Raw genomic sequence first — 15,973 nt, forward strand, 5'->3', positions numbered from 1 at the left:
GAGCTCCCGTCGTACCAGGACACCCAGGAGGTGTCCACGACGAGCCCCGGACGGGGAGAACCTCCCGCAGCCACCGAGGAAGAGATCCTCGAACCTGTGGCGGCTGGTTTCAACGAATGGCTAGCCTCACTAAGCAACAGGTTGTTAGCAGCGCTGTTCTAGCTTAGCTTGCTAGGACAACACCAGCTCGTTAGCCTCTTCAGAGCCGGCGTCTGTACCACGAAGAACGAGGCTACAATCGGGTGCTTTGAGACACATAAAGGGTTTTCATAAGAGTATGTTGAACTGTTTATGCTGTTTCCGTGTTTATTCTGTTCCATTAAAATTTCCCAAAATACACAAGCACACTTCCAGCCCGGTCAGGAGGTCACGACGCTAGGGGTCCCTGGGGGTCCCCGGGCGTCGATGCCCTCCTCTATAAGCCCATTGTGCCTATCAGGCCTGCTTTCACAGCATGATAGACAATAATGGGATACTTCTCTGCCTGTTTTCAACAACTGTCGGGGTGCATCGATGCATAGGGATCACTAGGTGGTCCCCGTGTTGATAACCACCCCTTATAAGCCCAAAGCGCTTGGAAAGTCCCTTGGTGACTTTCCAAACGCTGCTGGGATGAATACTGTGCATGCTATAAACAAGACAAAGGTAATAAACCCATTGCTATTTATATACGCCAGTGTACATGGGTCACGCCAGAATTTTCCAATTCTACCATCCATCCGGCAGAGGGCGCCAGAGGCCCACTGTGGGAAGGAAGGTTTGCAAGATGGCGGCGCGGGTCGAAGGTCACCCCAATATTTACAACCTGCCAAGCACCGTGTCACGCCAGCCTCTGGAGGGCGACAGAGTGCTTCCTTCGGTGGAGGTGGCTCCGTCGCTTCCTTTAGCCAGGCCAAGAAGCCTAGACAAGATGGCGACGGACTTTGTAAACACCAAGGGAGCAGCGTGGAATGCTTCCGTACTCAGTCACGTGACCCCCACGCTTGCACGGGCCCTGTGGGTTAGGTTCCGACGTCACCTGTTTCCATGGAAACGGATGTCAACGTCTCTTCACTCATGGTGAGTTAACCGTGACTATTACTAGCTATGGTATGCTAGGTTGGCATAGCCTCCAGTCAGACTGCTGTTGTTTCACTTAGTGGCTGACTAGCCTCACTAACATCGACACAGTTAAAGAGCAGTGTTGTTTTGGTGCAGTGCTTAGACAGTCCCCTAAAACAACACGTGGTGACCATAGCTCTCCTTCGTTCTTGGTTAGCCAAACAACTACAGGTAGCAGCTAAAGGCTAAAGGCGACCTGTAGCTAGGCTAGACTAGACCAGGCTAAGCTTACAGGCTAAGCTAGTTAGCCCTTTGTCTACACTACCACGATGGAGGCTCAGGTTCACTGGGTGCCTTGAGACAAACATAAAGGGTTTTCATAAGAGTATGTTAAACTGTTTATGTTGTTTTACACTGTCTTTGTGCTTTATTTTGTTGCATTAAAAATGTACTAAAATACACAAGCACATTATCCAGCCCCGGCCAGGAGGTCACGACGCTAGGGGTCCCAGGGGGTCCCTGAGCGTCGAAGGCCTCCTCTATGAGCCCATAGAGTCAGGCTGATGTTGTTTCACTTAGCGGCTGACTAGCCTCACTAACATCGACACAGTTAAAGAGCAGTGTTGTTTTGGTGCAGCGCTTAGCCAGTCCCCTAAAACAACACGTGGTGACCATAGCTCTCCTTCGTTCTTGGTTAGCCAAACAGCTACAGGTAGCAGCTAAAGGCTAAAAGCGACCTGTAGCTAGGCTAGACTAGACCAGGCTAAGCTTACAAACTAAGCTAGTTAGCCCTTTGTCTACACTACCACGATGGAGGCTCAGGTTCATTGAGTGCTTTGAGACACACATAAAGGGTTTTCATAAGAGTATGTTAAACTTTTTATGTTGTTTTACACTGTCTCTGTGCTTTATTTTGTTCCTTTGAAAATGTCTTAAAATACACAAGCACGTAATCCAGCCCCGGTCAGGAGGTCACGACGCTAGGGGTCCCAGGGGGTCCCTGGGCGTCGATGGCCTCCTCTATGAGCCCTTTGTGCCTGACAGGCCTGTTTCACAGCATGGCAGACACTAACGGTCTCTAATGGACGCCACAGTACGAGTCCGCTGGACCGCGTGGCGACGTCATCGGTCCCCGTGGAAATGTGCACGTTGCCCACGGGACTGATAACAGCAGCGCCCCCTCCCGACTCGCTCGCTCGGTGAGCAGCTTTTGGGAGGGTTGCAATCCGAATCTGTTTTTATCCCAGTACATCAGCGTTGCACTGTGTTTACTGGTTAAGCTCAGTACGGCAGTGACACACTGTGGTTGTACTGGCCAGGCTCCCCTGAACAACAACAACACATTGTGGTTGAACTGGTGTGTTTTCCACATGCCTTGTGTTACTTCCTATGTCAGACGAGTGTGTCTCTCTCATGCGGAAGATAAAAGCAGCCACGACTCTAAGAGAGAAGGTTCTCTCTCTCTCTCTTGAGCATGAGCGTTACCAGAGAAATATCTACGAATCAGAACCGACTGGGTTTCTGTTCAAAGCTTTTTCTGGTGAGAAAAAGGGGGGGGGGGGGCGTACGGCCCTTTCTGAATCTGAAGGGCCTCAACAAGTATCCATTTCTTTGTTGACGACCGTAAAAGCTGTTGCAAAACGGTACATCAGGGGCACTGATGGGCGGGCATCAACCTCTAGGTTGCTTGCCTCCACGTTCCAGTCTGGCCTCCACACAGAGAATTCCTGCACTTCGGCTACAAAGGGGAGTGTACGAGTACACGTTTTTCCCTTTGGTATGTCATTGAGCCTGCGAGTGCTCGTGCAGTGTACCAATGCGGCCATAGCTCCACTGCGGCGACAGGGGATCGGTCTGTCGACTTAACTTCGACGACTGGTTAATTGCTGGCTCAGAGGAGGTGGTGGCACGGCACACGGCCGTGGCCCTCTCCCACCTGACGTCGCTATGTTCACAGTCAACGTCCAGAAGAGCGTTCTGGTTCCATCTCAGCGGACCACCTTCTGGGGGATCTCGCTGGACTCGAACACGCTCAGAACGCGGCTGTCCAAGGGCAGGTTGGACAGCGTCTTAGCTTGTGTGAGGTCTTTTCGCGTAGGGCGTCAAGTCACTTACAAACTAGGCATGCAGGCGGTGAGTCTCATGGCTTCAGTCATTCACTTAATCCGCTTGGGCAGGTTCTACATGAGACCTGTATAGAGGTGGCAGCGGGCTCTTCGGATCCCACTCACCTCAGGCTTTCAGCTAGTGGTGGTGTTTCCAGGGTGTCGTGGAGACACTCGGATCGTGGTCGCAGGTGGCTTTTCTGTCCCAAGGGGTCAGTATAGGCGCTGTGATATCACAGAAGGTCATCACCACGGACGCCAGCCTCACGGGGTTTTTCCTCGCTCTCAAACAGTTCGGTGCTCGGTTTCCGGGTTGTTCTGTCTCGATCAGAACATACAACACCGCGACCATGTGCTATGTCAACAAGCAGGAAGGTTTGGCCTCCCTGGTGTTGGACGGATTGGCGTGCGAGATGGCGCTGTGATGCGACTCACGTCTCGCGTCCATTCAGGCGTTCCAGGTGCCGAGCCTCCTGAACGAACTGCTTTATGCTTTCCCACCAATAGAGCTGATCCTCCCCATGTGGGGGAGGGTCAGGCTCTGAGGGTTGTTGATGTTGCTGGTGGCCCCAGCATGGGACACGTAGAGGTCAGGAGATAACTCCTCTCCTTCACGACGTGCCTTGGGCCCTCCTTGTCGGCAGGGACTTGCTGCGGCAGGGAGGGGGGACGCCCTCAGGACCTAGACCTATGGGTCTGGCCCGTGAGAGGGTGAATTTGAGCTCGTGTGGCCTTCCCCCTGACGTGATGGCTACCATCCAGGGCGCAAGGGCCGTGTCCACGAGGAATGCTTACGAGGTCAGATGGGGGTTGGAACAGTCACCAGTGGTGGTGGCTTTCCAGGCCTCGATGTGTAGCATTCTTACTTTCTGCAGAGAAGGCTAGATCGGGATTTATCCTTCTCAACAGTGAAGGTGTTTTGGGGCGGCCATTTCGCTTGCCACGAAGTTTCGATGGCAAGACGGTGGGCCAGCACCCCTTGGTGCGCCGGTTTTGTGCGGCGCCAGGAGAGCCAGGCCGGGTAACAGGCCACTGTTCCCAGCCTGGGATCTGACGGTTGTGCTGGAGGCACTATGCTGTCCATCGTTCGAGCCTTTTGAGTCTGTGGATCTGAGGATCTTTAGTCTCAAAACGGTCCTCTTGGTGGCCCTGTCTACGGCTAAACGGGTCAGTGACATGCATGCACTCTTGATGAGTCCGGAGTGCATGAAGTGTTTTAACAATGACAGGAGGGTTTTGCTTAAACCTAACCTGACGTTCGTTACCAGGACCGGGGTGGCCCCGGATCCGGGTGAGTTGGTAGCCTTCCATCCGCCTCCCTTCGTTTCGGCGGAGGATAGGCGGTTGCATTGTTCTGTCCAGTGAGAGTTGAAGCTCTATTGTCAGAAGACAGCGGCCAATCGCTCATCGACGTAGCTCCTTGTCTCTTTTGGGCCTTGGGGTTCAGAGGAAGGCGGTCAATAAGGCAACGTTTTCTAGATGGATCCGAGATGCCATTAGGTTGGCTTATGTGAGTAGTGGTGCCCCTGTCAGAGGGTCTGAGGGCTCACTCTACTAGAGGCATGGCTACATCCTGGGCTCTCTACAGGGGAGTTTCGATCCAGGAGATCTGTGCAGCCGCAAAATGGGTCGTCCCAATCGACTTTTGCGGTTTTCTACAGCCTGGACGTGGCGGCGTCATCCTTGGCGCGCGCGGTCCTAGGCGTAGCGGCTGCCTCCAGGCCAGTGGAGGGAAGGGAGTAGGCTTGGGGCTTTCTCCCTATTTCTCGACTTCCTCTGGGGTTTCCGTGGGACCAGCTGGGCTGGCTCCCAGGAGATGGGGCCCTGTTCCTCATATTGAGTTATGAGGCAGGCTTGTGTCTGCCTGTTAGTAAATAGGCGGACTCTGGAGTCTGTCAGGGCCTAGCTTGATTATCTATCCCGCATCCCAGCCCGGTGGGTTGGGGGCGCCCATGGGGCCATAGGTCACGTCCAGGGGGGACGTGACCTAGGAGCTGAGGGACGTGCGGGGTTGTCAGGGTTGTGTGGCTCATTACCTCAAGGGGGGTTTATGAATCCCATAGTGAGTAGTAAACGGAGAACCGTGGTAAAACTAGAGGTTACGAATGTAACCCCGGTTTTAGTAGGTTCGGAGTTTACTACTCACCAGACACCCCTTTCTGTGCGCATTTGGCATGCAGAGAGGAGAATGTTAAGAGGAAGAGCCTACGTCACGAGGGAGCTTTATACTCCTGGGTCTTCCGGACTCGTGACATACCCTTAGCCAATCAGTATTGGCGTCGGGAGCGTGTGTGTTGCTCTGTGTCATCGCCTGAGGGCGCTGATATCCCATAGTGAGTAGTAAACTCCGAACCTACTAAAACCGGGGTTACATTCGTAACCTCTAGTTTCTCTTCCTGTCCCCCAGCCAAATCGACCTAGCATTAGAACCATGAATTAAAATACAACTGAAAATAGATTCAGAACCTCTGAACACTTTGATTTAGCTTGCCAGATGCTATGAAAGTGTCCACAACTCAAACAACCTTAAGAGAGTGGTAAATTCACTCTCTAGACAAGATAAATCAAACTTGTCTCATGTTTCTTCACACATTTTACATGTGTTCTGATGGTGTAGTAGTGACTTGAAGGGATATAATGCGATAATGTCTGAACCAGGCTTACCAACTCTAGGGTGTCATCCTTTCTCTCTCTCCATATCTTTCCTGTCACTCTACGCTCCCCTAATCTCCATTTTAATTATATCAGTGTAATAAGGTAGGTGTAATAATATTTAATAAGTCCATGGCCATTGTGGCCACTTCTAAGCCCCTTGGCTGATAGCTCCTTTCAAGCAAGAGGGATCAAAGTGAATGTGAAATGCAACAAAATAGAAAAATGACATTCAAGGTCATACACAGGTTAGATGGCTGTGTGGTGATTGAGATTGTGGACAGCTTGTTTAGATGTTTTGCCACAGGCAGCCTGGCTTCAAGCATATTTGTCCGATGAAGACTGACGAACATACATCCACACTTGTACAGACTCACACAACAGGAAAACACCGCCACAGTGATGGTATCATCAAGTATCGGTTGATGACGTTTCAGTCTCTCTCTCTCTATCTCTCTGTCTCTAACTACTGAGCTCACAGGCTCCAGTGATCTGAAATTGAGCTCCATCCTCATCTTGTCTGTGTCACTTCCACATAATGAGCCAGAGTCAGTCAGCCAAGCAGCCCATTAGAGAGTAGCTAATAGGGAGTAGGACTGGGACAAACGACAGTTCTGGCAGAGAAACTAAAGCCTGATTCATACTTATACACACAACGGTGTCGTGCATCGAAAAATAGATGGCCTACAAGCTCACAGCACTTTGTGGATGGGACGCCTTGTGAGCTTGTAGGTCTGCTATTTTCGGCGCGCAACACGGCCTTGCGACATAGCATAAATTAGGCTTAAGAAAGACACTTCTGGCAAGGAAACCTAGAAACACAGAAACAGATACTATCCATGGGGTCTGTGTACATGTGTACATGTAGTTGAGCCTGTATGAGTGTGTGAGTGTGTACCGAGTTCATCGGCTGGTCAAGTGTTTCGCAAAGGGGATAAAAGAACAGTACTCTTGGGCGTCATATAAAATGGACGCCACAAAAGCTTTTATCCCATAAACCAATGAGCTACCTTTTCACCTCCAGATGTGATGTTACAGGTAGTGAATCACTGTTATGTAATTGGTATTAAATTATAATTTAAACTAATGAGACAATCAACATTGTGATTGTGCTCACCTACCTACTAATCTGATCGTTTTCTATTTGCTGAATTAACTGTTTGCATACCTAATAATTGTACAGATTAAGTGCAAACTCAGCGGTATAATAAGAAGTAGTATAACTACTGAACCATGATGCAAACCCAGCTGAGGCCAAATAGATACTCATAATAGCATAATAATCATTCTATTACCATAAGGGGACTAACACTGGGCTAGGTCGGTGTTTTGACCCTAGTGTTTATCAGGTTGCAAATCAACTTAATAGTTCCAATATTGATGAAAAATAATCACAATACGCTTTGTTTCCTTCACTCATTCCCTGCCAATGACGTCTTTTCACGGCTGTAAATCGAGTGCGCCTATGAAGTCCTTTGACGTCTCTTTTTTCTTTCACACAGAACCAGGAGAGAACGCGATCCAAAGATTTACTGCTCCATTCACTTCCTGGTTAAAGTATTAGGGAAATATTCTGAATCTCGGCTCCTGTGTTTTACTATGTATTTTTGAGCAAAACATGCTATTTTCAACTGGGTACAACAAGCAAACGGGAATTGCGATGACATTTTCTTTTCTTTCACGGAAGCACACCACGTGATTAGCAACCATCAGGGGATCGATCATACTGAAGATAAATATTTTGTGACTACTTCAAAAGGTAAAAAAATCGCGAAATCCTTGCAGTCTGGGCTTTTTGGGCTATTTAGTGAATGGCAGTGAATCAATGTGCTTTTTTTTTTTTTTTTTTTAATCCCTCGATTTTTGTAACCCTTTTTTTCACCCGGTGCCAATTTGCTAAGTGATCCTGGGCACTACACTCCCCCCACCAGCCTAGGGAGGCCAGGGCCGAGCTCATGCCTCCTTCAATGCATGAGAGCCAACTGACCTTCTTGTCACCTGACAGGGGGGAGTTTCCCTGGTAGGACGTAGCGCGTGGAAGGAACACATTATTCCAACCAGTTCCCTTCCCCTCCATCAGGCGCCCTGGCTGACCAGGGGGAGGCAGTATAGTGACCATGATTACTACATGTTTTTGTGAGGGTATTAACTACCCGAGGAGACACGGGGAGAACATGCAAACTCCACACAGAAAGGCCCTTTCGCCAACCCCCATTAATGTGCATTTCTAATTGTAGAACATTGTCCTACTTAATCCTACTTATTTTTAAAGCTGCAAGCCTATCAATATACTGTATATATATTTTCCAGGCTAGCTTAGACTGTAAGGACAAGAGAAGAGTGCAGACAGAATAGTCTAGTTAAATCATGAAGTCTCCTGCCGCAGTGTGAGCGCTCAGCTCCATTCACCGTGATAAAGCACCAGACACATTCCAGCACTTTAATAACGAATGGGCTGACAGGGAATGATGATGGCAGGGTATTGGTTTCATTATTTACTACAATGATAGTTTACTTTGTATGGCTTCATGGTAGGGTATGGGAATGGCTCGATACAAAAAAAGTACTTGACAGTTAATAATTAGTTCATTAGATTCAGTGGTTCTCAAAGTGGGGTCCGGTGACCCCCCGCCCCAGGGGTCCTTGAAGGGGTACCAGGGGTTCCCCAGCAAACCGAGGAACGGGTTAAACACTTAAGTCTTACTGTAAATCTACAAGCTGTGAGCTTGTAATTTTGTAATTTGGCTATTTTTTGGAATTTAATAAATAATCTTGAGAGATATTGACAAATCTTATTTATGGGGTCTTAAATGGAGGCCTGTGGCTTAATACGTATCAATTTAGGGGTTCTTGACATGAAAATGTTTGAGAACCACTGTACACTAACTGTATTTTTAGTGATATTGGACTTTGACAACATATACAATTTTCTATCAATACGCCACTATACCTGTAAACACTGGAATAGGATTTCATTTCAGTTGGTTGATGTCCCTGATTACATTAAGAAATTATAATTGCCATGGTGCCTGGCAGAGTATTGTTCATTTTTTTTGTTTAGCTTTATCTGCTATCTGTTTATTTTCTTAACATCACAAACTCCCTTGCATTGCACAAATATCTATTTCTAGCTTCCCATATTGGTCTTGGAGGACGGCCGGACTTCACTTCCGACATGTGAAGAAACATACAATGAAATAAACATTGTTTTTCTTGTCATCCTCGGAAAGATAGAGATAGATAGATGGAGAGAGGGGGAGAGAGAGAGAAGAGTAAAAATTGACAAAGACAAGAAGAGAAGGAGATAGATAAAGAGAGAGAGACAGAGATGGACACAGTGGCAGCAGGCAGTAGAGCAGGAACTCTGCTGATTTGAATCCGATGGCCTTTGACCTCATTTTTTCTACCATGTGACAGGTCATTAAGAGTTGAACTGACCACCATCAATCTGTAGCTAACAGATTACCATCAACTCTCATGTTATTGCCTCCCTCCAGATTGTTATTTGGAAACAAAAACAGCAGCTCCATTTATACTCCATCACACAACGTTGTCGGTTGCCGAAAGAATTACTGATCTTCAAGCTAACAATGTGTGGCATTGAACAGATTGTTAGTTTGAAGATCAGTTCTTTTCAGCACGCGACGACACTGTTGTACGCCGGAGTAAATATTCGGCATTATTATGATCGATTATCTATCAAATGCTCAAATGTTTATTCTCAAAATGTTTCAAAAATGTTTAAAGATTTTAAATTTTCTTTAAAAGTAGTCACAAATAGCTAAAATAGCTGATCTACAAGCTTACAACGCGTCACACTGCGACGCATTGTGATTGTGACCTTGTAACCTGCCTACTTTCACTAATCATCATACAACAAAGTACAATATATAGGGTTTAACTGGTTAAAAGACAAACTTTACCATGTACAACACATCAACAAAAACACTTTATACATGACCAACAATTAATTAACAGGCAATTGCAATACAGAAAGTTACTCTGAGGGGGAAAAATAGGACAATATTCCATACAGACATGGCAGGAAGTTAGTAAATCATACTTCGGACCTCTAAATATCAACAGATCAGCCTTTGGAGCCATTTCTAAAATGAGTGGTCACTCTTTCAAACGCATGTCAGTTTCCACTTCAACATAGAAAATGTAACAGTGGATTAGAAACATTACAGGTCATTGCAGTAACTGTGGATGAATGCCGTTCCAATGTGCACACTGTAGGTGATACAGTGCTAGGATCCCATCATTCAGTCAAACTACCGTACTTTGAAAATAAGGTTCACATAGCAATACAGACAACAGAGAAATGTGTTTTGCATGTGTGTACAGTAGGTGTGTTCTTTGTGTGTAGCTTCCATACTGTTGTGTTCTCCAAATTGCCAGTCAAAGTCTGTGAGGGAGGACACCTGCTACTTTGCTCTCCTTCATTACAGGATCCAATCTGTCTAAAGGTTAGTCTTGGATGGACCACTTCGTATTATTATAGCATGACTTTGTAGGAGGCCAGCCGCCAATAATGTCTGTGTCTGTCTGTTTTTCAGGAGCCAATCTTGCACATTTTGCACAACAGTAGTCCAAGGAAGTACAGTTGTTTGCATCTGACTCTGTCCGACTTTTCTTTTTTCTACAAACATCATGCAGCGCTCTAGGGTAAGCAAGGATAGACACCATGGGCAGCAGAGCTAAAAAGCTGTCCACAGCAGCCCACCAGCTGGTCAGGACAGTACACGCACGTACGCACGCACACACACACTCGCGCACGCACACACGCACAACATTTTGTTTTTATCCATATAACATTTATAGAAAAACAGCTAATCTAAAGAACAAATGAAAATGAGCCCATCACTGTTTTGAATTCTAACATGTTTTCCCTTGTAAAGATGGGATCTAGTGAAATTTCCATTGTGTCCTGCATATATTTCTATTGTCCTTTTCATTAGCATTCTATCTCCTGGGTCTTGCCCTACTAGCATACCAGGGGGTCATCCGTACGTGTCCCCCACACGCACAGGCCCTCTCTGGGACAGAGAGGAGTATTTGTGGGGTAGCGTGGACCATAGAGAACCACACGCGCTGTGGTCTGCAGAGAGCTGGAAACTGACACTGGCTCAGCTAATGGAATCATAATAAAGAAAGACATCCATCTGTGTCACTGCTGCTGCCCTATCAAAACAAAGTCCACTTGAGTTGTATCTGAGTGGTTAATGGGCCAGACAGTGGAAATACTAGTCCATTTTTAATCATGACTACATGAATACACATCCAGGTTTTTGCTTTATCATTCTCTTCCCTCCTTAAGACTGATTTATACATCATTTTGCACACCAGTGTCGTGTGCCGATCTACAAGCTCATACTAATTGAGAGAATATAAATTAAATATTAGTTTACTTATATTTAATATATTATATTTGACTTGGCATTTCTATGCTTTATTTCAGATGTCAGTGTAGAGAGACAAGAAACCAAGGGCAGAGAGAGAGGAGAGACATGCAAGACAAGACAGGGGTTACATTTGAACGCTGTCCTCGCATTCACAAGGAGCATAGTCTAACTGGCACTAACTGGCTGAGCCACAAGGTACCCCAGTTTCTAGGTCTTCTTCTCTATTGCACTTACAATTAATATATCAAAATGTCTCTAAATGTATCACCTCGTGGTCAAATTAATTATTACTACATCAGAACTATCTTCTGGGGCTCATGTTTGTCACTGTCTATCAGTCTATGCCTGGTATCATTCCACATGTAGGTGTATGGCAAAGTTAACCAACTCACAGATCTCATTTACTAGAAAGAATCTCTGTACGTATGTACATCTGTAATCTCGAGAACCGTTCGACCAACCGACTTCAAATTCGGCACACACGTCGCAGATGACCCGAGGGAGTGCAGTGCCCGGCGTCGAGTCGGTCAGATAGGCGGTTGTCCAGAACTGCCAGAAAAAGCACTGGCCATGGCCCAAATGAGCCAATTGATGGCCATGACAACCCCTGCCTAAGCTTGATTTGACAAAATCCCCAGACCTGCCATTTGATTACTTAGTCAGTCCACTTTCCTCAGTCAGTTTGCACTCTTCAGACATTATCTGCACATTCTCCACAGACATTTACCACTGCACAGGGACTTTCCAGAACCGCTGACCCCCGACATGGCCATTTTTGTCATGCCCATATATGGCCATATTCTGGTAACATCAGGGATCTCTATATATGGGCATTAAAGGGACAAGCACAGACAGATATAGAGATCTCCATATATGGGCACAAAAGGGACACAGACAGACGGTAACAACAGGTACTCTGACAACGGGTATAATGGGTATAATTGCATAACAGGGCGGGGCCATGCCATTCCCTATTTGCATCGTTCCCAACTTGCATCGTTCCCGAGTAGGCCGGTACCCAACGGGCACCAGTCTAGTCTATTTATACATTCACAAAATCTAGTCTATCTGTCTGTCTGTCTGTCTGTCTGTCTGTCTGTCTGTCTGTCTGTCTGTCCCAGGCTTAACTCGGGCGGCGTCAAACTTGGCGTGTGTGCGATAGATGTCCCGGGGGTGTGCGGTGCAGAGAGGGAATTCGGTCAGTCCAACGGTTGTCAAGAACCGAAAAAAACATGGATATCTGTCTGTCTGCGGGTCTGTGGAGGACACACCGAATCTGTGTTCGTGGGGGGTGTAGGCAACGGCTTCCTTGATTGGCCAATCCAAACCCACCGGCTTCACCGATTGGTTGAGCTTTGACTTCATGCAACATGAATGGGTGGTTTCACTTTTATAAGGCCCATTAACAAAACCTAGGGAAACAAGGTCACACTTGTATGTAAATACGAGAGTTCAAACCTGGCTTCCACATCAAAACGAGCAGAACACAACTTGTATTATCAGGAAGAGAAAGATCTCCAATCTCTCAACCTTTTTTTATTTTCATACCAAGTAACTGCATTTGTAGCATAAGGGATCTTGGCATGTCATTCTTGGGCAGTGATTTAGGGACAGACGTAGACAGAAATAGAAGGCGAAAGAGACAAAGAATGAAGCTAAAAAGGAGACAGTGAGAGATATAAATTAATTTCAGTGGTTGAGTAGAACTCAGGAGATAACCTTTCAGAATACACAGATTCAGTCAAAGAAATACAAAACGGGTATATTTCTGGTCAAGAAAAAGGGAGAGTGAGAGAAAGAGAGAGATCAGTACAATGACAGGTTTATAGGATCCCCTATAGTGAAGAAGGGTTCTCCATCATACCGACCGCTGGCAACCCACTGAGGGAGGCACTTAAGGACTGACACCTCATGTAGTCTTTGTGTGTGTGCGTGATTGTGTGTGTGTGTGTGTGTGTGTGTGTGTGTGTGTGTGTGTGTGTGTGTGTGTGTGTGTGTGTGTGTGTGTGTGTGTGTGCATGTGCACATGTGCAGGGACGCAAGCTTGGGTTAAGACCCAGGCTTTGGGCCCCAGCACCATCAATAACGAAATGGCTTCATCCTCTGGAGGAGAGTGCGCGAGCGCACACACAGTCACACACACAAATTCTTGCCAGATATATAGGCATCAGTGACATAGCGTTGGTCCGTGGGAGGACCATGTACCCATAAGAAGTTAAAGCCTTCTCAGGAAATCAGAAACGCATGTCTGCCACCACGGTGGTCCTCCAAGTAGGATAATACATAGTGTAAAAACAGAGTAATTGTTTTTGTTAAAATGACACTCTGGATTTTACAGTGTCTCTTGCTCCTCTTAGCTCGTCTTTTATTTCTTTCTTTCTTTCTTTCACAGAGTTTCTATTGCAGCCACCGTTTGCACTCATATCTCTGCTTGATCTCTTTCTTGTTTAGCTCATTTTAATTTCTCTCAGCATTTCTCCATCTTCCTCCCATTTTTATTTTTATCTATTCCCAATTTGTATTTGTTTTTTTTATGTCTTTCTCTACCTCTCTCTCTTTCTCTCTCGCTGTGCCATCTCCATAATACCAGGACCTGTTCAACAGGGCAATAAGTCATCATTTGCAGAGACTGATAACTGGTTGAAAAGGGAGAGTTAACTGGAGCATGTGGCCCAGGATTATTTAACAGCCTATAAATGATGTGGAGGGCCACCTTTCAACTCTGCTGACCTTTGACAGTGGGGGGAACATCTCAGAGATTATCTGCTCAGCTCTCTCCATTCAGGTGTAAGTTGAGAGGTGTGTGTGTGTGTGTGTGTGTGTGTGCGTGCGTGCGTGCGTGCGTGCGTGCGTGCGTGCGTGCGTGCGTGCGTGCGTGCGTGCGTGCGTGCGTGCGTGCGTGCGTGCGTGCGTGCGTGCGTGCGTGTGTGTGTGTGTTGAACAGAAGTGATTCACAGCTGAGGACACACTCTCAGAGAGACTAAAAGTGTAGTCAGTCATGCTAAGCCCTGCTAAGGAAAGGTGAAGCCTGTTATTTATCAGCGTTGTGAGGTTTCACCGCAGCAAGAATGTGCAGACAGAAACCACACAAGACAAATTGCGAGACAATATTTTAAACAGTGAATAAGAACTTGTGAAGGGGGGTTAAAAGAGTAAAACGGTCAGAAAGTGTAGATGTTCATTGTTCGTATAGGAGCTATGTCAGGGGCATTATCCTTATTCACGAGGAGCACAATATCGCAAACCTGTAAAGTGTAAAGAGTCATGCAAAGATTTATCTGGGTTAAGTATGAGTTAGAATTTGAACTTGTCCTCTGAGTGATGTCATCTGGAGGACACTTCCTCCACAGAAAATGAAGAAAAACAACAGCAAACAAAAGACCAGTGTTGGGCAAGGTACTCAGGAAATGTAATAAGTTACTCTTTACTTATTATTTTAACCCATTCAATCCGGGAAAACATCTCTGTCATTTTAGATTATATATATATATATATAAAATAAAAATAAATTGTCAGTACGATTGGAGAACCGGTCAGATTGAAGAAGGTGCACTCGGTCTCACCAACGGAGGTGTGCCGACTGAACGTGACTTGAGCCACGGGAGGCATCGCCGAGCAAGCTTAAGCGAGCGAGTCGCCGTGCCGAGCGTTGCAAAGTCACCTTCAGTCGACTCAGCGCCGTCCGAGATATGTACCGATAGGGACAGAATCGTAAATCATTGCCCCCCGGCACCCCCTAGTCTCGGTACCTCCGAGACGTCATTTATTTTTTTGACGGGGGGGCCTCGCCCCGCCACGAGGGAGCGCGGGAGGTGAACTCGAAGAAAACAAGCACTCTTTTTTCAATCTGACTGGTTCTTCAATCGTACTGTAACATATATACACACACACACACACATATATATATATACTGTATACACGCGCACACACACACACACACACACACACACACACACACACACACACACACACACACATATATAGCAACATACGTTTTTCAGAAAATTGTTAGGATTAAGAAAGCATTTCTAGAACCGGCCTCAGGTCTAAATGGGTTAAAAAGTAATATTACTTTACTTATTATTTGGTATCAAAAGTAACTAGTTACTGTACATTACTCATATTGAATTTTGCTACCCCCCATGCAGTTATTTGGATTACTATATTGTAATATAATTACTGTTTTGGAAATGTAATCCCTTAAACTACTCTGGGAACTATTACTGGGGAAAGTCATAATATTACAGTATAGATTACTTAGTAATAGGTTACTGCCAAACACTGCAAAAAGACCCATACAGAACATCTTTAGTGGAGAATCCATTACACTGAAGGTCAGACAAAATCGTTGAGATGTATTAGAGGTGAAAAGTTCCCCAAAAGTAGACAGAAAAAAATCTTTAAGGTAAACGTCTCTCTGATGCATCTGCTCTGTATGTATGGTGTGTAAGGAGGACACATCTCTGTTCTCCCTTCAAACTAATCTGCCGATCTAAGTACTTTTATAGAGCAATAGCACCAGCTGTGCTTCCTCACGTTACAACTCAACTCACCTAGGCAAGAAATCAATTCTAGAAAAGAAAAGAAATCCACCAGGAATAATGGTTCCAATACAACATACATATATGTTATATACAAAATTATAATTACTAGCGTTTCAGGCCGCTATGCGGCCCTCACATCTAGAGTTTGGGGCCCTCACACCTACGTGGCACCGCTGATCCGACCAATATGTCTGAGTCATAGTGTCAGGGGCTTTGTCAGAGTATC

General features: G+C 46.2%; 1 protein-coding gene across 1 annotated transcript in view; it reads right to left on the reverse strand.

Annotated features, from left to right (window-relative positions):
- Window positions 1–5,228: 5,228 nt before the first annotated feature.
- The window catches only part of fa2h (fatty acid 2-hydroxylase), a 113,851-nt gene continuing 103,106 nt past the window's right edge, over window positions 5,229–15,973 (reverse strand). The window contains exon 9 of the transcript XR_013933739.1: window positions 5,229–5,238. The gene's annotated coding sequence lies outside the window, so the exon portion shown is untranslated. The remainder of the gene's footprint in view (window positions 5,239–15,973) is intronic.

This window comes from Gymnoscopelus braueri (genome assembly GCF_963280865.1).
Source record: "Gymnoscopelus braueri genome assembly, chromosome: 9".
NCBI classification, from domain to species: Eukaryota; Metazoa; Chordata; class Actinopteri; order Myctophiformes; family Myctophidae; genus Gymnoscopelus; species Gymnoscopelus braueri.